The sequence below is a fragment of the Camelina sativa genome, chromosome 9 (assembly GCF_030686135.1).
Source record: "Camelina sativa cultivar CO46 ecotype springtype chromosome 9, ASM3068613v1".
Lineage (NCBI taxonomy): Eukaryota > Viridiplantae > Streptophyta > Magnoliopsida > Brassicales > Brassicaceae > Camelina > Camelina sativa.
Genome location: NC_141888.1, coordinates 20,588,382 through 20,604,962, shown reverse-complemented (window position 1 = coordinate 20,604,962; position 16,581 = coordinate 20,588,382).

Below are 16,581 nucleotides of genomic sequence, written 5' to 3'. Positions count from 1 at the left end.
CACTTTGAATAATTATTTTATTTTTAGATTTGAGTTATAATAATTTTAATTTAAATTGTCGGACAAATACTTTTACAAAAAAATAAAAATGCGTGAAACGTTTTGAGACGTTTTAATACTTTAAGAAAAATAAAATTCAAAATTCGAATAATAATTATTTAATTATTTGCAATAATATCTTGTGATAAAAAGCTCACTTTATGAATTTATTATGCGTGTGGATTTGATCAGGCACAGAATTAGTGATTTTTCACGCTTCCCTAACAACACTTTTTGTAATATCGAGAGACGTTTTAATACTTATTTGTGACAGAACAAAAGACCCAAGAAAGAAAGAAGAATACGTTTTCATATCTTCATATTATTGAGAAGACCCTAAACGATAACTCAGCCATAACGTTACCATAACTCAACCAACCCCAAATTAGAATGAATAAATAACCGACCAACCGAACCAAACCGGAAACTATTTTTCCCTTATTTTCGGTTAATTACGGTTATATTCGGCTTGCTATCGGTTATATTAAGTTAATCGACCTAATTTGGATAACATTTGGGTTATTTATGGTTATATAGTCGTCTAACCGACATATAACCGGAAATAACCGAAAAGTAATTTCAAAATTTTTTAAAAAATTTGAATAATGGTTATCATATTAGTATATCCAAATTACCACCTTAAACCAAACACAATATAACCAAAACCAAACTGTTATATTAAAACCCATAATGTTGGAAATATGAAACATACATCTCTAACCCTAACCCTAACCCTAACCCCTAAACGTCATGTGTTGTATGTTTTACACATCCTTGGTGAGAATGTGTAAAAATCAATCTCTGTCTATAATTATTACTTTTCATTGCTTATAGTGATTGTAATATTCCTTTTTTCATTCTATATTTTAATTTTGAGTTATTATAATTATAATTTACAAATATTTCATAAGTCAGCCGTTTATGTCGACAACTCAGCCGTATCAGTCAAATGTTTGAGCAATACTTTTATTAAAAAAAAAAAAATTTAATTCAAATTCAAATTTTAAATTCTGTTTAAATAAAAAATCGCTAAAATCTTACTTATTACGCGTGTGGTTCTTAACAGTAAACATAATTATTGTTTGTGTCTCTCCAACAACACTTTTTGTCTTCTCGAGAAGGTATATAATAAATTAATATACCGTAAACGATAACTCAGCAATAACTTTACCATAACTCAGCCAACCCCAAATTAGAATGAATAAATAACCGACCAACCGAACCAAACCGGAAACTATTTTTCCATTATTTTCGGTTAATTACGGTTATATTCGGCTTGCTATCGGTTATATTAAGTTAATCAACCTAATTTGGATAACATTTGGGTTATTTATGGTTATATAGTCGTCTAACCGACACATAACCGGAAATAACCGAAAAGTAATTTCAAAATTTTTTTAAAAATTTGAAAAGTGGTTATCATATTAGTATATCCAAATTACCACCTTAAACCAAACAAAATATAACTAAAACCAAACTGTTATATTAAAACCCATAATGTTGGAAATATGAAACATACATCTCTAACCCTAACCCTAACCCTAACCCCTAAATGTCATGTTTTGAACGTTTTACACATTTTGATCAGAATGTGTAAAAATCAATCTCTGTCTATAATTATTACTTTTCATTGCTTATAGTGATTGTAATATTCCTTTTTTCATTCTATATTTTAATTTTGAGTTATTATAATTATAATTTACAAATATTTCATAAGTCAGCCGTTTATGTCGACAACTCAGCCGTATCAGTCAAATGTTTGAGCAATACTTTTATTAAAAAAAAAAAATTTAATTCAAATTCAAATTTTAAATTCTTTTTAAATAAAAAATCCGCTAAAATCTTACTTATTACGCGTGTGGTTCTTAACAGTAAACATAATTATTGTTTGTGTCTCTCCAACAACACTTTTTGTCTTCTCGAGAAGGTATATAATAAATTAATATACCGTAAACGATAACTCAGCAATAACTTTACCATAACTCAGCCAACCCCAAATTAGAATGAATAAATAACCGACCAACCGAACCAAACCGGAAACTATTTTTCCATTATTTTCGGTTAATTACGGTTATATTCGGCTTGCTATCGGTTATATTAAGTTAATCGACCTAATTTGGATAACATTTGGGTTATTTATGGTTATATAGTCGTCTAACCGACACATAACCGGAAATAACCGAAAAGTAATTTCAAAATTTTTTAAAAATTTGAAAAATGGTTATCATATTAGTATATCCAAATTACCACCTTAAACCAAACACAATATAACCAAAACCAAACTGTTATATTAAAACCCATAATGTTGGAAATATGAAACATACATCTCTAACCCTAACCCTAACCCTAACCCTAACCCCTAAATGTCATGTTTTGAACGTTTTACACATTTTGATCAGAATGTGTAAAAATCAATCTTTGTCTATAATTATTACTTTTCATTGCTTATAGTGATTGTAATATTCTTTTTTTCATTCTATATTTTAATTTTGAGTTATAATAATTATAATTTACAAATATTTCATAAGTCAGCCGTTTGAAGTATGTAAATCAGCCGTAACTTAACCGTAAACCAGCCATAATTTTGAAAATAGACAAATCAAAGTTTTACAAATCCAAGTACAATTCCAAAAGAAACGAAACGAAGGACATAATGCATTATTTAATCTGGATCATAAAAACCAGGTGCCTCATCGTAGATTTCTGCAGCCATTTTAAGCCGTATAGCCTGGATATTTTGATCACTGATTCCATCGAAAGACACACCAAGCGCTAGACATTCAATAAACTTTAAAGCGTACACGCCACAGTCACCAACCTGTACGTTTTGAGGGACCTTGGAGGCACTCTTCCTCCTGAAACCGAACTGTTTGTAAGTAGGTGTACGAATTTCGTGAGGAACGTTCGCGTTCATCATTGCTGGAATCATCCGTGTAAACGCCCTACAATCATTCAGCATTGTAAGCTCACTCTTTTCGGTTACTTGTCCCACGATGCTATCATAGCAATCAATATGCATTCTCTTTAGATCCACGTGCAGCGCCACCCAGTGATTGCCTCCAGTTTGTGGAGCAATATACAGGTGATCCACATCTTCTATCCACTTCAAATTAGTCGGTTCATCTAGTGGTAACAAACCTTTAACTAACTCTTCATAACTATTGCCAGTCATTTTGAAAAACTTGGGTTTCATATTGAACATCGTATAATCACCAATCATCGATCTAGTGAACCACGGGTCTATAAACGCAATGCGTTTGTTGTGGAATGGGAAGGGATCTCGTTTGTACCTAATACTGAGGAGTCTCATAAACGCGCCCAAGTGCTGTAAAACAGAAAACTGATTAGTAAACAACAACTCAGCCATAATGTAATATAAGTCAGTCGTAAACAATAACAAATCATACCACTGCCACCTACTGTCAATATGTATTATATCTCAGCCGTAAACATAATAACTCAGCCATTATGTATAATATCTCAGCCATAAACATAATAACTCAGACATCAAGTTAAACTTACTTTATCAGACAGCCACCCAAATGTACCATACGGCCAGTTATTTCTTTCGGTGATGAGAGTCCTATAGAATTCAATATTTGATGTTGACTTGCCTAATGGTGTACCCCTAAGAAAAAAATAAGAACAGGTTAATATAATTTTAACAGGATGTGATTAACAAGGGTATAAAGGGTCATACTCGGCTTTCTTTAGGTACTCCAAAAGTTTCTGCAACTTGACCGGATCAACAGGTGCCAGAGGATCATATATTCCAGGTCCAGGTGAACAGTTCTTCCTCATGCACGTCAGTCCGTTGTCCCCAATATAAGGAAAAGTCCTCTCTTGTGTAGCTTGTAGTTTATTCAATGAACTTCCATCCGGGGACAGCTTAACATTCTCCAGCCTTAAAGCTTTGATTCTATCAAGCCTAATCTTTTCCTCCTCATCATCCTCAGATTCAGGTTCAAGGATATTGATTTCAGCCATAATCTTGGCTGTCATATCACATATAATGCTGTCAACAGCGTCGGCACCAGCTTTGGATACTCCCTCATTCAAATCAGATCCCAATTGAATGATTTGATTAGGCTTAGTAGTCTTTCTAACTCTTTTCTTTGGCGGATTATTTCCATCCTTCTCTTCCGCCAACTCGTTGACCTTCTTTGCAGCCGCCGCCTCATCTTCTGCCTTCTTTTCCGCAAACTCTTTGACCTTCTTCGCAGCCGCCGCCTCATCTATGGCCTTCTTTGCCGCCAACTCTTTGTTCTTCTTCGCAGCGGCCGCCTCAACTTTGCCTTCTTTGCATTTAATTCTTCGTCCTTCTTTCCATCATTGGCATTTTTCCTCGTGTTAGGCCGTTGAATTGGTTTCGTAGCAGCTGGAGACTTCTCAATGAAATTAAGAGGATGATCTTTATCAAACTCATCTTTATCAAACTCTTTATTCAGATTCCTACTGACCCCAGCCAAACCACGGCCAACTACCTGTATAACATAGCGAAGACAATTAAAGATAATGATAACTCAACCTAAACAATCTGGAAACTCAGCCATAACATTAACATAATTCAGACATTACCGGAGGACTGTTGACAGAGTAGTTTTGGTGCATTTTTCCTGGAACTACTGGTACTGGTGGACTATCTGTTGAAAACAGTTCATCCCTAAGGTTCTTTATTTTGAAATTTTTTGAGAACAGTTCATCCCGAAGGTCTTCAACATTGTTTTGGCCAGTTTGCCCAACACCCAAGGAAAACACGTGCTCTTTCATCTGCTTGAGATCACTCTCAACAGAACGAAACCTGGTTTCAAACCTTTCATTCATCCTCTCTTCTATTCTATCTCCAATGTTTGTTTCCAAGGTGTCAAACCTTGAGGTTAAATTAGACACCAACTCAATGAGAGTTCCAACCGGTCCACCACCCTGACTGTCGGAAACTACCACCTTCTGTTCAGCTCGTTCACCAGATCCACCACCCTGACTGTTGGAAACTACCACCCTCTTGACTTTCTGCTTCTTTGCGGGAGGAGAGTCAGAATCAACATCCCAAAAACCTTTAACAAACTTATCGTCATGTATGTCTTGGATAAGGCGATCAACTGCTGGGTCGTCTTTTTGATCTGGCCACGTATGAAATAGCTCCCGTACATCATCCTTCATAACCATTTTAGTCACACGCAGCTGTAACATAGGAGAATATGAGACCCATAAGTGAATAATAAATCAGCCAACACTAAAGCATAAATCAGCCATTACTAAAACATAACTCAGCCGTTACTAAACAATAAATCAGTCATAACTAAATCATAACTCATCCATTACTAAACAATCACTCAACCAGATATAAACCTTACCTCACCAAGCGCTTTGATCTCTTTAGCAATTACCGATACCATCGTAGAACGTGTACGATTTCCACCCCATTGAAGCATCGGTATGCCACCATCTTCAGCTGATGCATTCCCAAACCGTTCTCCAAAGCATTTGATGGACTCATACGCCCAAGCCTGTAACACGGGTGTAAACCCACTGAGGGTGTACGTCTTTCCCGTAGGGTTCAACATCTTTATGGAATCAACAAGAGCTTCAAATGCTGACCGACCCCACGGATACGTCTTCATTGCTTCATCATCAAAAACTCTTTTGGCACTTTCATATGGAATTCTAGAGTTATGATGCAAACCATAAAGTCCAATGTGTTGAAGAAGCAACAGCCCCAACCATTTACGATGATCAAGGTTAACCCATCCCCGGCACACTTTTAATGCTTCCCTGAGTTCAAGTAGCGTTGGACCTGCCCCACCAGGCACTTTCAAAAGTCGGAAGAACTTTTTGTGTTCCTCTTCAAGTTCAAACTGTTCAGTAGGCATTGCGTCTATGTTTAACCCCGTCAGATAATGAAATTCATTCAACCCAAACCTGATAGGTTGACCGCCGACCACAAACCAAAGCTCCTTCTTATGTACCCTTAACTGGTTACATAGTAGGAAATGAACAACCTTACCAGACCAGACGAATTGGCTATCAACTAGCTTAGAGATTATTCCAATTGGTACATCCTTTGTTTTTTCCCACGCATCCAGTCCTATTGATTCCCTAATCTGAGGTAATTCTAACATCGTGAAATTGGTGTTAATTTGTTTAGTATGTAGAATAGACTTCAATTCTGGCCAAAGTCTTGGTGGGTAATCCCTTGCTTGTTCTTCAGAAATATCCTTCGCCATCTGATAGTAAAGCATAAAATAAATCAGCCATAACATATGGCAAACACAAGGCATACAATAACTCCGCCATAATACATAACTCAGTCATAAAGCATAAGATAACTCAGTCCAAACTCAGCCATCCAAGACGGCGACAATCACCCGTAACTCAAAAATAAATAGGAAGACACATACCGGAACTCGAAGACGAGACGGCTTAGACGGAATCGAACAAGACCAGCGACGACGAAGAAAAGAAAGAGTGAATGAGGATATCGAGCGAGGACGGCGAGAGATGACGGCAGGAGAGTAGAAAAAGACAGATTATCGCCAGCGGAATTAGGGTTAGATTTCCCCGACGATAAGGATAGAGAGTTTTTTTTTGTTTTCGCGGTTTAAAAACCGTTCACTTTCCCTCTCATTGTAACTGTTCGATGCTGGAAAGATAACTCAGCAGTCATAAACGGTATCTCAGCCAACCCTCAAATTAGAATGATTAAATAACCGACTAAACCGAACCGAACCGAAAAATAATTTTTCCCAATTTGGTATTTTTGTATTGGTATGTTTGCCTAGTTTTCTTATATTCGGCTTATTTCGGTTATATTATGCTAATCTACCTAATTACAATATATTTTGGGTTATTTATTGTTAGATATTCATCTAACCGACCAATAACCGGAAATAACCAAAAATTAATTTCAAAATTTTAAAATTTTAAAAAAAAAATTAATTTCAAAATGGTACTCATATTAGTATATCCATATTACCACCTTAATCCAAACACATTATATCCAAAACCAAACTGTTATATTAAAAACAAATAATGTTACCTCATCTAACCCTAAACCCTAAACCCTAACCCTAACCCTAACCCCTAAACAACATGTTTTGGTATGTTTGACACATTTTGATCAGAATGTGTAAAAATCACTCTTTTTATCTATAATTATTATTTTTATTGGTTATAATAATAGTAATATTCATTTTGCCATTCTAAATTTTAATTTTGAGTTATAATAACCTTATTTTACAAATATCTCATAACTCAGCCGTTTAAGTCAATAACTCAGCCACTACTTAGTCAAATTACTGGCCCATTCTTTAATAATAAATAAAAATACATGAAAAATTTGAATTCAAATTTTTGAATTTATTTTTAATAATAAATCGTTTAAAATATTTTTATTAAGCGTATGGATGATAACAAGAAACATAATTATTGTTTGCGTCTCCCCAACAACCCTTTTTGCATTCCCGAGTGGGTATATAATAAATTAATAGGGTGGCCGTCGGATAACTCAGCCGTAACACCATTATTATGGCCGTTGCATAAGTCAGCCATAACAAAGTTGTTAATTTAACTGACTATAACTAAGTCAGTCGTGTAAAGAACACAACTCAGCCTTCAAGTATATTACTGTCAAACGACGTCGTTCGATATATTGTTTTAGTATAAATTAAGGGATTTGTTGTGATTTATTGCTTCAGTAATCGAGATCGAGTCAAGATGATGGCAAATAGAGATATCTACGGCGGCAACTCCAGGGCTGATGAGAAAACTGCTTCTGAAGCACTAGCTGAGGTAGATCTCTGGACTATCTGAAATCTCAAAGCATTATCTTAATATTGTGTTTGTGGAACTGTAGGAGCTGAATCGTAATGAAATAAATATGAAAATGAGGTACGGCGAAATCCGGAGGCGAGACAAGGGCGTTCCAATCGGGTGTAATTGCGGTGCGGTGCTTCTCGTTGCCACTTCTAATGATCCTACCACGAGAGGAGAACGTTATTTCAGTTGTCTGTATGACATCACAGATGTAAAGATTTTTGTACTCTTATTGTTGAGTTTTGTGTTCTGTTTCTGACTTTTTTTTAGTCTAATATGAATTATGTACTATTTGTAAGGGTCTCGGTCAAGGCTGCGGTTTCAGGAAGTGGTGGACTGATGCAGTGCGTGAAGAGTTTAGGGTTATTCAGGAGGAGAAGAATGAGATGAAGCAGGACTTGGATGCATCCAAGAAGCGCATCGAGATTCAAGAAGAAATGATCTTGTATTTGGAAAAGAAATATGACGCGCTGGAGAAGAAGTTTGAGAGCTTGAACAAGTATCTGTGAGATTAGTCAAGCTCCGTTGTTTTTTTTTTTTTTTTTTTTTGGAATTGATATGAACTTTCTATGTTGTGGTGTTTTATCAATCTATTTTAATAACTCAGTCATGATTAATTATAACTCAGTCATCATTAATTATAACTCAGCCGTGATAGACGATATCTCAGCCAACCCTCAAACTAAATGACTAAATAACCGACTTAACCGAACCGACCGATAAAATAAAACCCCTTTGACGACTCAGAGTCCTAGATGAGAAAAAGAAAAAACCGTCCGAATTCTAAGTCCGGAACGGTCGGGGTTTCACCATCACCGTCTGGGTTGGTCCTGCAGACGAAATGGAGGCCGTGGACCTGATAGATCGTCTGCCAGCGGTTCCTCCACCGTTACCTTGTCCAGTTCGGTTCGCCAGAACTGACGAGCTTGCCTTAGGGTCTCCAGTCTCTCCCTCAGAACTTCGACGCCTCTTGACGCCAAGTCTTCCAAAAAGGAACACGGGCCCTCGACCAAGTGCCTCTCACGGAAAATTGGGCCGGCCGACTCCAGGAAATTGGCGTACCGCCTTAATCTCTCTATGGAAGCCCGGTAGGCCCAGATATCCACAGTAAACGGGTGCGCGGTATCTTCGAGAGGTTGACAGTCAGCCTCAAAAAGGACAGGCACCTCCATACTCGCCACCAGCTCTTGGCACGCCGCGTGCGCGGCGAGCAGCCCGGTCATACGCCACTTCTCCAAGAAGAAACCTTCGGCGATTATTTCGTTCAGGACCCGAATAGTCCCGTCCAAACGATAAAGCCGACAGACTTCGGCCAATCTACGGCGTCTCGCCATAAGGTGAGCCCCCAGCCTATAGCGGCGAGTTCGATACCTTCGGAGTTCCTGACATACGAGGCTCCCTTCTGCACCCGTCATATCGACATGCGGAACAGGTGCGCGAACGCGGAACGTTTCCACGCCCTCTTGGGCGGAGGGATTATTTTACGTTTCAGTTCGGCTGGAACCGCTCGCCGAAGCGGCTATCCTTTCCCGATCCCGTCTCAGCCTCGCAGATCGAGTAGTCACCATCTCTTTTTCTCTATATCTTGGAAAGTTGTGGAGGTTGGAATATTTCAATCTCTCAGGCTCTCAAACCTATTTGTACGGGATTATGGGAAGTAACCGCCGCTGAATCCACCAACCAGAGTGCAGCGAGATTTTCGCTGCATCCCGAGAATCTCGCTGATTAATTATAACTCAGCCGTCAATAGACGATATCTCAGCCAACCCTCAAATTAGAATGACTAAATAACCGACTTAACCGAACCGACCGATAAAATAAATTTTCCAATTTGATATTTTTGAATTGGTATGTTTGGTTTATTTCGGATATATTCGGCTTAATTTCGGTTATATTAGGCTAATCTACTTTATTGCAATATATTTTGGGTAATTTATTAGAATGACTAAATAACCGACTAAACCGAACCGACCGATAAAATAAATTTTCCAATTTGATATTTTTGAATTGGTATGTTTAATTAATTTCGGATATATTCGGCTTAATTTCTGTTATATTAGGCTAATCTACTTAATTACAATATAATTTGGATTATTTATTGTTAGATATTAATATAACCGACCTCTACCGGAAATAACCAAATATTTTTTTTGATTTTTTGATTTTTAAAAAAATATTCAAATGGTAATAATATTATTATATCCATATTACCACCTTAAAATCCATTAAAACACATTAGAACCAAATCCAAAAATCAAATAATCTGAACCCTACATCTCAAACCCTAAACCCCAACCCTAATCCTAACCCTAACCCCTAAACGTCATGTGTTGTATGTTTTACACATCCTTGGTGAGAATGTGTAAAAATCAATCTTTCTCTATAATTATTACTTTTTATTGGTTATAATAATTGTAATATTCATAATTCAATTTTACATTTAAATGTTGAGTTATAATAATGTAAATTTACAAATATTTTATAAGTCAGCCGTGTAAGTCAATAACTCAGCCATCACTTAGTCACTTTGTCGGAATTTTAAGATTTTTTATTCGAATTTTGAGTTCAATTTTTTAATTATTTTGTATAATATATTGTGAAAAAAACAAACTTTATAAATTGATTACGCGTGTGGATCTGAGCAGGCACAGAATTATTGTTTGGGCTTCCCCAACAACACTTTTAGTAATATCGAGGCACGGCACGAAAGACTAAACGAAGCCGTACCAAGTACATAACTCAGCCATAACTCACTCATCCGTACGAAGTAGATAACTCAGCCGTTCGAAATATATAACTCAGCCATAACATATATGTTTATTCAATATTTAATTATAACTCAGCCGTGTGAAGTACATAACTCAGCCGTAACATTGAAAAGATACTAAACAAAGGACTTTCTTATCCAAGTACAATTCCTACCAAAAGAAATCCAAATTTTTCCAATATCCAAGTACAATTCCTACCAAAAGAAATCCAGATGTTTTTTTACATATCCAAGTACAATTACTACCAAAAGAAATCCAAAGGTTTTTTTACATATCCAAAGTGCAAGTCCTACCTACCAAAAGAAATACAAATGTTTTTTACGTGAACTGATTCATAAAATCAGGTGACTCATCGAAGATTTCTGCTGCCATTTTAACACGTATACCCTGGATGTTTTTATCACAGATTCCATCGAAAGACACACCAAGCGCTAGACATTCTATAAACTTTAAAGTGTACACGCCACAGTCACCAACCTGTACGTTTTGCGGGACCTTGGAGACTGTCCTCCTCCTGAAGGTAAACTGTTTGTAAGTAGGTGTACGAATTTCGTGAGGAACGTTCGTGTTCATCATTGCTGGAATCATCCGTGTAAACGCCCTACAAACATTCAGAATTCTAAGCTCACTCTCTCCGGTTACTTGTCCCACGATGCTATCATAGCAATCAATATGCCTTCTGTTGAGATCCACGTGCAGCGCCACCCAGTGATCGCCTCCAGTTTGTGGAGCAATATACAGGTGATCCACATCTTCTATCCACTTCAAATTAGTTTGTTCGTCTGATGGAATCAAACCTTTAACTAATTCTTCATAACAATTGCCAGTCATTGTAAAAAACTTGGGTGCGGACATGAACATCGGATAATGACGGTGAACCATTTCACTGGTGAACCACGGGTCTATAAACGCAATGCGTTTGTTGTGGAATGGGAAGGGATCTCGTTTGTACCTACACCTAAGGACTCTCATAAACGCGCCCAAGTGTTGTACAACAGAAAACTGAGTAGTAAACAACAACGCAGCCATAATGTAATATAAGTCAGACAACGACAACAATAACTAAGACATTAAGATAAACTTACTTCATTAGTAAGCCACCCATATTTACCATATTCTTCTGGCTTCTCTGGCTTCTCTGGCCAGTCCTTTCATTCGGTGATTAGCACCCTATAGAATTCAATTTTCATTCCACCTTTGCCTAACGGGATATTCCTAACAAACAAATAAACACAAGTTAATATAATGTTAACAAGCTGTTATTAACTTGTTAAGCAAAAGGGTCTAAAGGGTCATACTCGGCTTTCTTTAGGTGCTCCAAAAGTTTATGAACCTTGACCGGATCAACAGGTGCCAGAGGATCATATATTCCAGGTCCAGGTGAACAGTTCTTCCTCATGCACGTCAGTCCGTTGTCTCCAATAGTAGGGAAAATCCAGCTTGGATGATCTTGTTGTGTATTCAATGCACTCCCATCCGCTGACAGCTTAACACTCTCCAGCCTTAAAGCTTTAATTCTATCAAGCCTAATCTTTTCCTCCTCATCATCCTCAGATTCAGGTTCAAGTGAGTTGGCTTCAGCAAAATACTCGTCTGTAATATCTTCTGCACCAGCTTCTGCACCAGCTTCTGAACCTCCAGGTAGTACAAATTTCAACGGCTTAACACCAGCAGCCACAACAGCAGCAGTAGGATTTTTAGGCGCCCTACCTCTACCTCTACCTCTACCTCTACCTCTACCTCTACCTCCACCTCTACCTCCAGCCGCAGCTACTTCTTTAGCCTGCTTTGCCGCAGCTACTTCTTTGGGCTTCTTTAACGCAGCTACTTCTTTGGCCTTCTCTGCCGCCTCTAACTCTTTGGCCTCCTCTGCCGCCTCTAACTCTTTAACATTTCTCCTCGTGGAAGGCCGTGTTTTCGTATCAGCTGGTCTCTTAGTAGCTGGAGACTTCTTAGCATCTGGAGAAGTCAAATAGTTCTTTTCCTGTATATTAAAATTATAATAACTCAGCCTAAACATTCTGAAAAATCAGCCATAAAACAAAGATAAATCAGACATTATAATAACTCAGCCTAAACATTCTGAAAAATCAGCCATAAAACAAAGATAAACCAGACATTACCTTCTCTCCCGCCTCTAACTCTTTGGCCTTCTCTGACACCTCTAACTCTTTGGCATTTCTCCTCGTGGAAGGCCCTGTTTTCGTATCAGCTGGTTTCTTAGCAGCTGGAGACTTCTTAGGAGAAGTCAAAGAGTTCTTTTCCTGTATATCATAGCGAAATAAATCAGACATTATAATAACTCAGCCTAAACATTCTGAAAAATCAGCCATAAAAAAAAGATAAACCAGACATTACCGGCTCTCCCGCCTCTAACTCTTTGGCCTTCTCTGACGCCTCTAACTCTTTGGCATTTCTCCTCGTGGAAGGCCCTGTTTTCGTATCAGCTGGTTTCTTAGCATCTGGAGACTTCTTAGGAGAAGTCAAAGAGTTCTTTTCCTGTATATCATAGCGAAGACAATTAAAATTATAATAACTCAGCCTAAACATTCTGAAAGATCAGCCATAAAACAAAGATAAACCAGACGTTACCGGAACTTTTGGTGGACCTTTTGATGTCTGAAGTTCCTGTCCATGTCCCAGATTATTTAGTTCCTGTCCCATTTTTAAAGTCTGGTCAGTCGTGCTCTTTGGAAGCACGAGCTCTTTCATCTGTTTGAGGTCCGTCTCAAAAGATCCAAGCCTGGTTTCAATCCTTTCATCCATCTTCTTCTCCAGATCCGCCGATACATTTTCAATGTTCCTATCAACGGTGTCAAACCTTGTGTATAACTTAGAGATCAATTCATAGAGATCATCTTCCCGAACATCTCCCTCCTCACTTACCTTTTTTTCTTTCTTCTTCCTCTCCTGTGCAACTCCTTCACTAGCTTCCTGACTGTTGGAAACTTTCATCTTCTGAACTTTCCGCTTCTTTGCGGGAGGAGATTCAGACTCAACAACTGCTTCAGCTTTCTTTTTCTTTTTCTTCTTATCACTCCCCTTAACATCCCAAAAACCTTTAACAAACGTATTCAGATGTATGTCTTCGATCAGGCGATCGATTGCTGGGTCGTCTTCTTCTTCTGGCCACGAATGAAATAGCTCGCAGCCATTTTCCTTCATAACCATATTAATCACACGCAGCTGTAACATAAGAGATTATGAAACCCATCAGTAAGTTTTAACTCAGACAAGACTAAAGTCATTACTAAAACATAACTCAGCCAACACTAAAACATAAATCAGCCATTACTAAAACATAACTCAGCCGTTACTAAACAATAACTCAGCCATAACTAATCATACTCATCCATTACTAAACAATCACTCAACCAGATATAAACCTTACCTCACCAAGCGCTTTGATCTCTTCAGCAATTGCGGTTTCCAGCGATGAACGTGTACGGTTTCCACCCCATTGAAGCATCGGTATGCCACCATCTTCAGCTGATGCATTCCCAAACCGTTCTCCAAAGCATTTGATGGACTCATACGCCCAAACCTGTAACACGGGTGTAAACCCGCTAAGGGTGTACGACTTTCCCGTAGGGTTCAGCATCTTTATGGAATCAACAAGAGCTTCAAATGCTGACCGACCCCACGGATACGTCTTCATTGCTTCATCATCAAAAACTCTTTTGGCACTTTCATATGGAATTCTAGAGTTATGATGCAAACCATAAAGTCCAATGTGTTGAAGAAGCAACAGCCCCAACCATTTACGATGATCAAGGTTAACCCATCCCCGACACACTTTTAATGCTTCCCTGAGTTCAAGTAGCGTTGGACCTGCCCCACCAGGCACTTTCAAAAGTCGGAAGAACTTTTTGTGTTCCTCTTCAAGTTCAAACTGTTCAGTAGGCATTGCGTCTATGTTTAACCCCATCAGATAATGAAATTCATTCAACCCAAACCTGATAGGTTGACCGCCAACCACAAACCAAAGCTCCTTCTTATGTACCCTTAACTGGTTACATAGTAGGAAATGAACAACCTTACCAGACCAGACGAATTGGCTATCAACTAGCTTAGAGATTATTCCAATTGGTACTTTCTTCGTTTCATCCCACGCATCCTGTCCTATTGATTCCCTAATCTGAGGGAATTCTTTCATCCTGAAATTTGTGTTTATATCTCTAGACTCTATTTTAGCGTATAGTCTTGGGGGATAATCCCTTGCTTGTTCTTCAGAAGAAATAATCACCATCGACATCTGTTATAGTTCATAAGTAAATCATAACATAAATCAGCCATAACATAAATCAGCCATAACATAAAACAAACTCATACATAAAGCATAACATAACTCAGCCACAAACACATAACTCAGATCTAAAGCACAAAATATCTCAGTCACAACTCATCCGTCCGCAAAATAAAACAAACAGTAAATCAGCCATCGAATCGAATAAATCTAACAAATCAGCCATAAACCCTAAAATAACTGAGCCGCAACATAAAACAAAAAGTAAATCAGCCATCGAATCGAATAGATCTAACAAATCAGCCGTAAACCCTAAAATAACTGAGCCGCAACATAAAACAAAAATTAAATCAGCCATCGAATCGAATAAATCTAACAAATCAGCAGTCATTAACAACGGCGACAATCAGCCGTAAATCATCGAAAAAACCCACATTCAGCCGGAAAACTCGAAATTAAACAGTCGACACATACCGGATAGACGAAGACGAAGAAGACGAAGAAGACGAAGAAGACGAAGAGAGAGAGAGAGCCAATTGAAGAAAGAGAGTGCGACGACGAAAAAAGACGGTGAGAGATGACGGCGAGAGATGACGGCGGGAGATTGACGGCAAGAGAGTGGACAATGACAGTATCGCCGGCGAGGAGAGACGAGAGTTTCAATAATTTTTTTTTCTCGCGCTTTGTGAATAGTTAAAACTATTCACTTTCCCTCTCTTTGATATAAACGAGAGAAAACAAAACTGTAGATCTAAAAAAACTGCTTAATGACGTGTTAATTCATATCTATTCATATCTGATGTGTATTTTAATTTGTTGATGTGTATTTATTTATTTTTTTTTACTCAAATTCGGAAAATAAAACTCAAAGGGTAAATTGTAATTACACTCAAGGCACTAAACATTCTAGTAATTTTCAAAAGATTTATAGATTTGAGTAATAAACCAACTTTTGGATAACATTTGAGTAATTCTTAAAAAAAAAAAATGCTCTTATTGACACAATTCAAACGGTAAAAAATTTTGGGAGGCCCAAGATTCATATGGAATCAACAAAGAGCTGACGGGTATATAAGGATTACTATAGGATAAAATTTGATTACTGATTTGTGGTAGTCTTTGATAAATGTTTATTTTTTTCTCAATTGTCTTGGAATTTTATCACCGGTTAGCAATTTCGTATTACGCTTTAACGGCTGTTATTGCATGTTTTAAATCTACTTTTAGTTTAAAGACGAGGTGTTTTTATACCACATAATCAAATGTGATATTCTTTTCTTAAAACTTTGGATATTCAATGTCCAAAAAATAGTCTTGTCGAGTTCACTATTTTTACTTCAAATTTTGTACTTACCAGGATGATAATATTTTTTTTATGTCATCATCAAAAGAAATATAGGAGAATGAAAGAAGGAAAAAAGATGGCTAGCTACATGAAGTATAGGAGAATGCATGATTACACATGCCAAGTATAATATTGTATCATCAATTACACGAAGTATATGTATTGCATGGCCACATGCATGAACTATACGACGTTATGTGGTCAATACCATAGACATACAATTCGGTACACCGGTCGAATGATTCCGGCGAAGACTGATGTTGACTCTGGCGTTGACAACATTGACCAAATAAAAATTGTATTTTAATATTTTTCTATTAAAAAACAAAATAAGAAATTATTATATTAAATTATATATGGGTTTTCATGAT